Source organism: Sinocyclocheilus anshuiensis, unplaced genomic scaffold (assembly GCF_001515605.1).
Source record: "Sinocyclocheilus anshuiensis isolate Anshui unplaced genomic scaffold, SAMN03320099.WGS_v1.1 scaffold1265, whole genome shotgun sequence".
NCBI classification, from domain to species: Eukaryota; Metazoa; Chordata; class Actinopteri; order Cypriniformes; family Cyprinidae; genus Sinocyclocheilus; species Sinocyclocheilus anshuiensis.
Window position 1 is genome coordinate 413,685 of NW_015551081.1, and position 7,721 is coordinate 421,405.

The following is a 7,721-nucleotide window of genomic DNA, read 5'->3' on the forward strand; positions in this document are numbered from 1 at the left end:
TATATTAAAATGCAATTCACATATACAAAAACTTGAATGCATGTACTTTTTTTTTTTTTTTTTTAAGTAGTTTGACATCATCTTTTATTATTTCCTACAAAAATATTCCAATTAAATCTGACTTGAATGCACATGCATGTTTTTAATTTCTGTATTAAATTAATTTTGATGTCAAAAAAGCCTTAAAAGCTTTGAAAGAAAACCAGTTTGCCTTTTATTATTTCTCACAAGTATAAACAGCTTTGCTGCTTATCAATATGAAAACTCTTTGTCATTGACTTTTAAACAGAAATCTTTACAAAATAATCAAGGACTTTGACCAAATTTATTGCAGTCTGGTTCTAAACAGCATTTAAGCTGCAGATACAATTTTCCACTTGCTATTTTTTCTGAGATACAAGGTTTAACTCTGGGAAAAGTGGAGCACTAACTTTGATAATTCAAACACTGGGCAGCCGATGGCTGAGATGCTCAATATGTGGGTTATTGACCCATATCCTGCTGGCTCAAGAACCCAGTGAGCCGAGAGAAAAATGAACCGGTGACCATACTTTGAATCTACCTTTCAAAAACAAAGCAAGCTGACAGAGGACTATATGAACCAAAGATTGAGGGCCGTTTCTACATGAAACCTGACAACTAGATATATCTAATTAACCAGAAACTGATCGAAGACATGCACAGTCAAATGACTGAAAGTCTCTTTGCTGGAGAAAAGTCTTGCTATAGAAACTGAACAAAACTGTCATCTGTTGGCATCAAATTCAAACAACACACAAATAAAACAACACCCTGACGATGTGTCTCAAGATTATTTTATTCTAAATGAGTAAACCTCTATATCAGATGTGTCACTGACCACGCTGCATGCATATCATGGGCAAGGGATTGCTGTGACCGTGTTTGTGAGTTGGTCTCACATCCTCTGGTCAAACAGAAGAGTAGTGACCTTGAGCTGAGAGCTGCTAATGTGCAAACAGCCTTTTACACGTCCAGCCTGGACAGACTGTTTCCTAGCAACCAGCTTCACTTCAAGGTAGAAGAATCAAAGTGACTTTTCTGGCCTGGCTGTTGTGGGATGCAAAGGCAAAGGTCAGCATTAAAGGGTATGAGTTTTCTAGCCTGCAGTCAAAATTTCTGTTGACATGTACATCTTAATATTGGATATATTCTTTAAAGAAGTACACTTACTTTAATTTACTAACATACTTAAGTACATGTAAAAAATACTAAAGTAAAAAATATATTAAAAAATAATTTTAACTGTAGTGTGTTATTTGATATTACATTTAAAGTTAAGGTTTTCAATGTACTAAACTGCAGCTTCATCATTACAAATGTGTAATTATAAATATATTTAAATACATAAACAAGTTTCAATAGAAATAACATTAGTATTTTTTATGAACGCTTGTCAGTACATTCAGCAGTACTGTCAGGATTATGGACCGGTTTTGCCCCTTTTCTGTTCCGGTTTTTCCTTATTTGGTCATGTCCTCATCTAGTTTGATTATCATCCCGTGCACCTGTGTTTCCCTTATTATCCCCTGTATTTAAGTCCATGCCTTTGCGTTCTGTGTTTATCGGGTCTACTTGTTATGTTTGTGTGTTTCCTGCCGTTCCCAGTGTTGGATTTACCCTGTGTTTTGCTGATTAAAAGACTATTTCGTTTTTTCCACGTCTCCATCGTTCTTCCCAGCATAGACAGTGACAGAAGACCCGATCGAAAACAGTAACCTCCGTGTCTACTCTCCGTTTTTGTTTCCGTTTTTTACACAGTTTCTTTTTTTTCCGTGGTGCCTTATGGATCCCCTCCTTCGCTCGGAATTCCTCCTCCTCCTGCTGGAGCAGGGGAACAAATCTCTCGAGGACCATACAAGACTGTTCCTGTTGTTGGCTAACACCACCAGCTACCCCGACGACGTGCTCTGTTCATTCTATGACGCAAGCTTGAACACCGCAAGCAGAGCGCCGTCATCGGAAGATGGTCCTCGAGAGGATTTCACCGCCTTTGTGGAGTGGACTCTGGCGAGAAACGGATCGCCATTCACCATCTGCCCCATGGATGATCTCGCCAGATCCGCTCCTGACCGAGAGCCCAGCACACCATCTCCCCGTGGTGCGGAGCATCAGCCCGAGCCCACCGATGATGGAGAGCCTATTCCCGCCGCGATCGATGAGCCAGCGCAAAGTCGAGTGACTTAGCGGAGGATCGCCCCGGATGCAGAGCCTAACCCGTCAGACCAGGTGCGAGAGCCGGCAACAGTGCCGTCACGAGGGAGCAAGCCATGGACGGTGAGAGTGCGGAGTTGAGCTCCGCCCACTGCACCGCGGCTGAGGGTGAGCTAATTATACATCTGGGACTGCTGGACTTCGAGGGGGCCGTGGCTGAAGTATCCCTTGACTCCGCCTCCGAAGCCCGGACTCCACCTCAGCCCATAGACCCAGCGGCTCCAACTCGGCTCCTAGCTCCCTCACCTCCACCGTCGCCCGTTGATCCACCAGCTCCACCGGGCTCCCTCGTCTCTCCGGCTCCACCTTGGTCGGGTGCTCCGTCCCACCGGCTCTGCTGGGCTCCTCCCTCCCGCCAGCTCCCCCTTAGTCCTCCCACTTCCTGTCATCTCCCTGGCTCCTCCCTCTGTCGTCATCTCCCTGGTCTCTGCCCGTCGTCCTCCTCCCGGATATCCGTCTTCCTCCTGAGCCTCCTCCCAAGCTTCCACCTATGCCTCCCTCTGTTGTTGTCTACGGCGCGAGGACGCGCCTTCCGGGAGGGGGACGATATGTCAGGATTATGGACCGGTTTTGCCCCTGTTTCTGTTCCGGTTTTTCCTTATTTGGTCATGTCCTCGTCTAGTTTGATTATCATCCCATGCACCTGTGTTTCCCTTATTATTCCCTGTATTTAAGTCCATGCCTTTGCGTTCTGTGTTTATCGGGTCTACTTGTTATGTTCGTGTGTTTCCTGCCATTCCCAGTGTTGGATGTACCCTGTGTTTCGCTGATTAAAAGACTATTTCTTTTATTCCTCGTCTCCATCGTTCCTCCCAGCACAGACTGTGACAAGTACACAAAGACAACAAAAATATAAAATTACATATGTACTTATGTCCTACTTAAATGGGATTTTTTTTTAAAACACACTCTAAAGTTCTACTTAAATATACGTGTAAACTACAATATTCATTTAATTCCAGTTTGTAACAGTTTGCAATATGGAGAGCAGAAGCATGGATCTAATCACAGCTTTTAAACAAAACAGGAAGAAATTTCAAGAATACAAGAAGAAAACAGTACCAAAACTCAATAATAAACAGCATACTATAACAATGAGTGTGTTTACATGCTCCCCCATAATGCAATTATAATAGGATTTTGGCAATATTGCATTCAAACAGGCGAAACAGATTTGGGAAACACTTGAATCCGTATGTGTTTGCACTCAGGAGTGGTTCAATTGTACTCTTTACAACATATTTTTGTAGCATTAAGCAATGAAGCCAATCACAGACATATCTGTTGATTTCTTGAACGCAGTGGCCAATCAGAGGCATTTAAGTTCAAGCGTCCCCTCACCACTCGAAATCCCTGAATTTGTTCAGTGATGAGTTATGCAAGCCCTCGAATCCTCTCATTATAACAAACAAGGTGTATACACAATGTAAATAATAGATTCATTCTGCAGTGTAGAGATATTTGTTGATTATAACAGAACTTTGTGAGATTGCAATGTGGAGATGTTCAACACAATGCTGAATAATCTTCCAATATGTCTGCAGTCAAGTTTTGCATTTGATGCAGTGGACAGTGAGTTCATCATTTGTGTTGTGGGATATGCGAATAATGATGATAAAAATGACCACACTTCTAAGTGAATAATCAGAATAATAAAAATTGCACGTAAACTAAAGAGGTTTGTATATCAACATCTTACTGCGATTTACTCCTTACTCTGATTACTGTAAATAATCACATTATTCATTGTGCATATGTAGACATACTTAATAACCAACAATGGCTACGTTTAAATGCAACCAAATAATCAGTTTGTAATCGGATTGACGGCTCAATAGGACTGAAAAGCCTTCATTTAAACACCTTAATCGATCCGATTGAGCTTGATCGGAATTAAATTTCTATCGGATTGAAGGTGGTGGTTTATTCCTTTTCTAATACGATTGAGAGTGCATGTAAACACTCGATCGGAAAGAACCCCGAAACTGAAAGGACTGAGCATGTTCAATGACGCAGAAATAGCGTAATGATGTATGACGCAGGGATCAAGCGTTTCTTCCTTTTGAATAAAGTGTTGTATAAATGCGTGTCCTGTCATTATAAAACTCTCCTTTCACTCGGCAACTGTGAAGTGGAGCAGGACAACCTCCCACCAGTCCTTGTTTTGGATACTCATACACAGGCAACTCGTTTTGGGCATGGGGAGGGGCATTTTTACTGCATGATAAATATGAGCAGCATGGCACAGCGGTTTATATGTCTATTTATCCATAAATGGATAAATATGAATTATGCTGTTAAAAACAAATAAAGAAACCGTGTAGGAGAGTGGTTATTATGTGCAAACAGTGAGAAATTGTGCATGTCAAAAAAATCAATTCTGATTTGAAGCTTGTGACATATAAATGCGCACATCAACCCGATCACTTTATTTAGCGTTCATGTAAACACTACATTCAGATTCATCAATCGGAATGAATTCAGTCTGATTGAACCAAAAATTGTGCATGTAAACATAGCCAATGAAAGACTCAAACACAGGTCTATAAATACATAAGACAAAGTGAAAACTAACAAGAAACAGGTGTGGAACATAATCAGTAACCAGGGAAACAAACAAGAACAATTAGAAACCTATTTAATCATGAAAACAGGAACTAATCCACAGGAACAGTGAAACCAGAAATAATGGAATAGATTAAAGTGCAAAATAAGAGTCTTAAAGCCAAACGGGAACAGATGACCCGGGACACATTATTCCAAAATTTATCTCTTTTTTTTTTTTTTTTACAAGAGTGTTTAACTAGGCCCATATGGAATCTGCACCTGTAAAAGATACTGGAAAGGCTGGTTTTCACAAAGTTCATTCACCCTTTGATTTTTCATTTATTTCAGCTACTATAGCAATGAAGCTCTACTTCACACCCTTTATTTCAATAGTCCACTTTAGATATTCTACTAACCATTAGTAACTTTGTTAAACATGTAAAATAAATAACATGTCAAATAAGTAAACTGATACCTCGTTCTATTGATGTCGTACTGACACCTAATACAAATTATTTGCAACAGTTGCTTTGTTGTGTCCATTGTAGACAAACTCAAGCTGTTGTGGTGCAGTGTGGTGTAGACACGGTGTAACTGTAATTAGAGTATTAGTAGACTGATAGGTTAGGGTTAAGGTTAGTAATATAAGTTGACGTGTTCTTGCAAAGTTAGATATAGTCAGTATAAATCCATATGGGAATGACTGATCTATTTGTCAAATACTGCTTGGCCAGGGCTGCACTTACAAAATCAAGGCATGCTACAAAGGACCTGAGAGAGTTTTTCTGAGAAATTGATTTCTAAGTATACTGGTCCATAAGAACTACAATATCTTACTTTTTTTTGCAGTGGGTGTAATTATTAAGAAAATGAGTCTGTGTCATAAACTTTGTTCTACCTTGTTACTGTCCCTCTTTATTTAATCCTTTCTTTAGACAATATGGATTATTCCTCCAATGTCGTATAGCCAGGGGAACAGAGAGCAATATTCTTGCAAGCCCTTCAGATCTTCTAACTCTAATCTTAATGATTTCCCTTGGTCAGTGGGGGATTGTTGTCTCAAATAAACTTTGATTCTTGTCTTTAAATAAAATTGAAATAGATCTGCAAAAGCTGAGTAACTCAGATTTTTCTTTCATTATATATCAGATATTAAATATCTGAGATTCACAAGAAAACTTCCTTCGTTCTCCGTTACAAATTCTATTCAGTGCAACGCTGGTTTCAACAAAGACATTTTCTGTCTCTGCATTCTATTGATCAAACAAAAGAGAAACTCAAAACTGCACAGTCAGAATGCTCATCTGCTTTGATCTAGAAATTACAGTCTTAAAAAACATCACGCGCCTTTGTACTTCAGAGCAGATATCATCCTGTGTTTCTCAACTTTTAGACAGCTGGTATTTGACCTTTAGTGGCATATGCTGTTCTTCAGCATCCATACGAGCAGCAAGCTGTCCCGCTCGCATCCACCCCCATCAAAGCAGAAGAAAGGGGTGTGGATGAAGAGAATGAATATTCATGAAATATTCATGACAGTAAAGGTTTCCGGGGGGACAAGTGCAGGTCTATCTTTTGAACTCGGCACTTAATCATTTACATGAGGACTGCTTGAGAATTCGGGGGAGATTGCCAGAAGTCCTCCACAATGATGTCCCAGGTGAGGAATTAATCAAATCAAAGCATTTATGATCTCCGAGCAGACGTCCAGCGGTGACCTGTGGCCAATCACATCAAAGACACCACAGGCCTGGCCCAAACATTGAAAGATGGAGGTCGGCCAGGTCTGAGGAAGCTCTCACCTTGACCACATGTTCAAAGTCAGCACATAAACTTGCACGAACTAAGCCAGAACCAGCTAATAAAGCCAAATGAGCCAATAAAGCCACAATGAAAATCATTTATTTACTCTCATGTTTTTCCAAACCTGTATGACTTTCTTCAATCTGTAAAACACAAAAGGAGACATTTTCCATACAACAAAGGCATAATGACCAGGGCCTGACAAGCTCCAAAAAATAAATAAATAAAATAAGTCAGAAAAAGGAGAATAAAAAGACCAAAATACATTTTTTTTTTTCCTGAAAACCCTCCTATCAGCTTGCTGCCACAGCTCTGAAATATCATTTGCATATGAATTCCGCAAAGAGGAAAACATGGATTGATTATGTCATTTGGAGCCAGAGTCCACACTGTAGTAATCGTGAGCTGGAGCACAGAATCAAGGTCCCACGCAAAATTTCCACAGACTCAATCACAAACACACAATCACGATGCCACACCATGCTTTTATAGTATCAAATAACTAACTGAAAAAATATTAAAAAGGAACACTTGAACATACAGCATGACAAGAACTACTCAAAATGATAGAAACCATCTAAAAAAAATAATTTTGAGTATAATTTGCTTTTTAGAGGGTCTCATATCCTCATGACCTATACAGCCATCAAGGGGGTTGTCAAAATGTTTTGGCTTTACTTTTCAGGATGTTTGTGGTACACTTGGGCTGTGTTCCACTCCACTTTTAGACACGCACTCGTGAACTTCCCTAAGCACTTAGCCTCGTAGGAATCCCCTCTTCCATTTGAAGTAGGGATGCTCCGATCCGCCTTTTTCACCTCCGATACCGATTCCGATACCTAGGGTTCGGTATTGGCCGATACCGATACCGATCCGATACCAGTGAAGTTTTTTTCCCTCATTTAAATAAATGTAGAATTTATATATCTCTGTGTGTGGAACTGATAATCATTCTTTCACAATCTACTAGATACAGACTACTTCATTATAAAGAAAAATAAAATAAGCAAATATGAAAAAATAGTCCTATGTATATTTATAATCTATGACAAAAATGTATCATAAACTAGGTTAGTGGATAATTCGGCAGCAAAGGTTATTCTAGAAAAATCAGTGCACAATAATTTTAGAAATCCAAA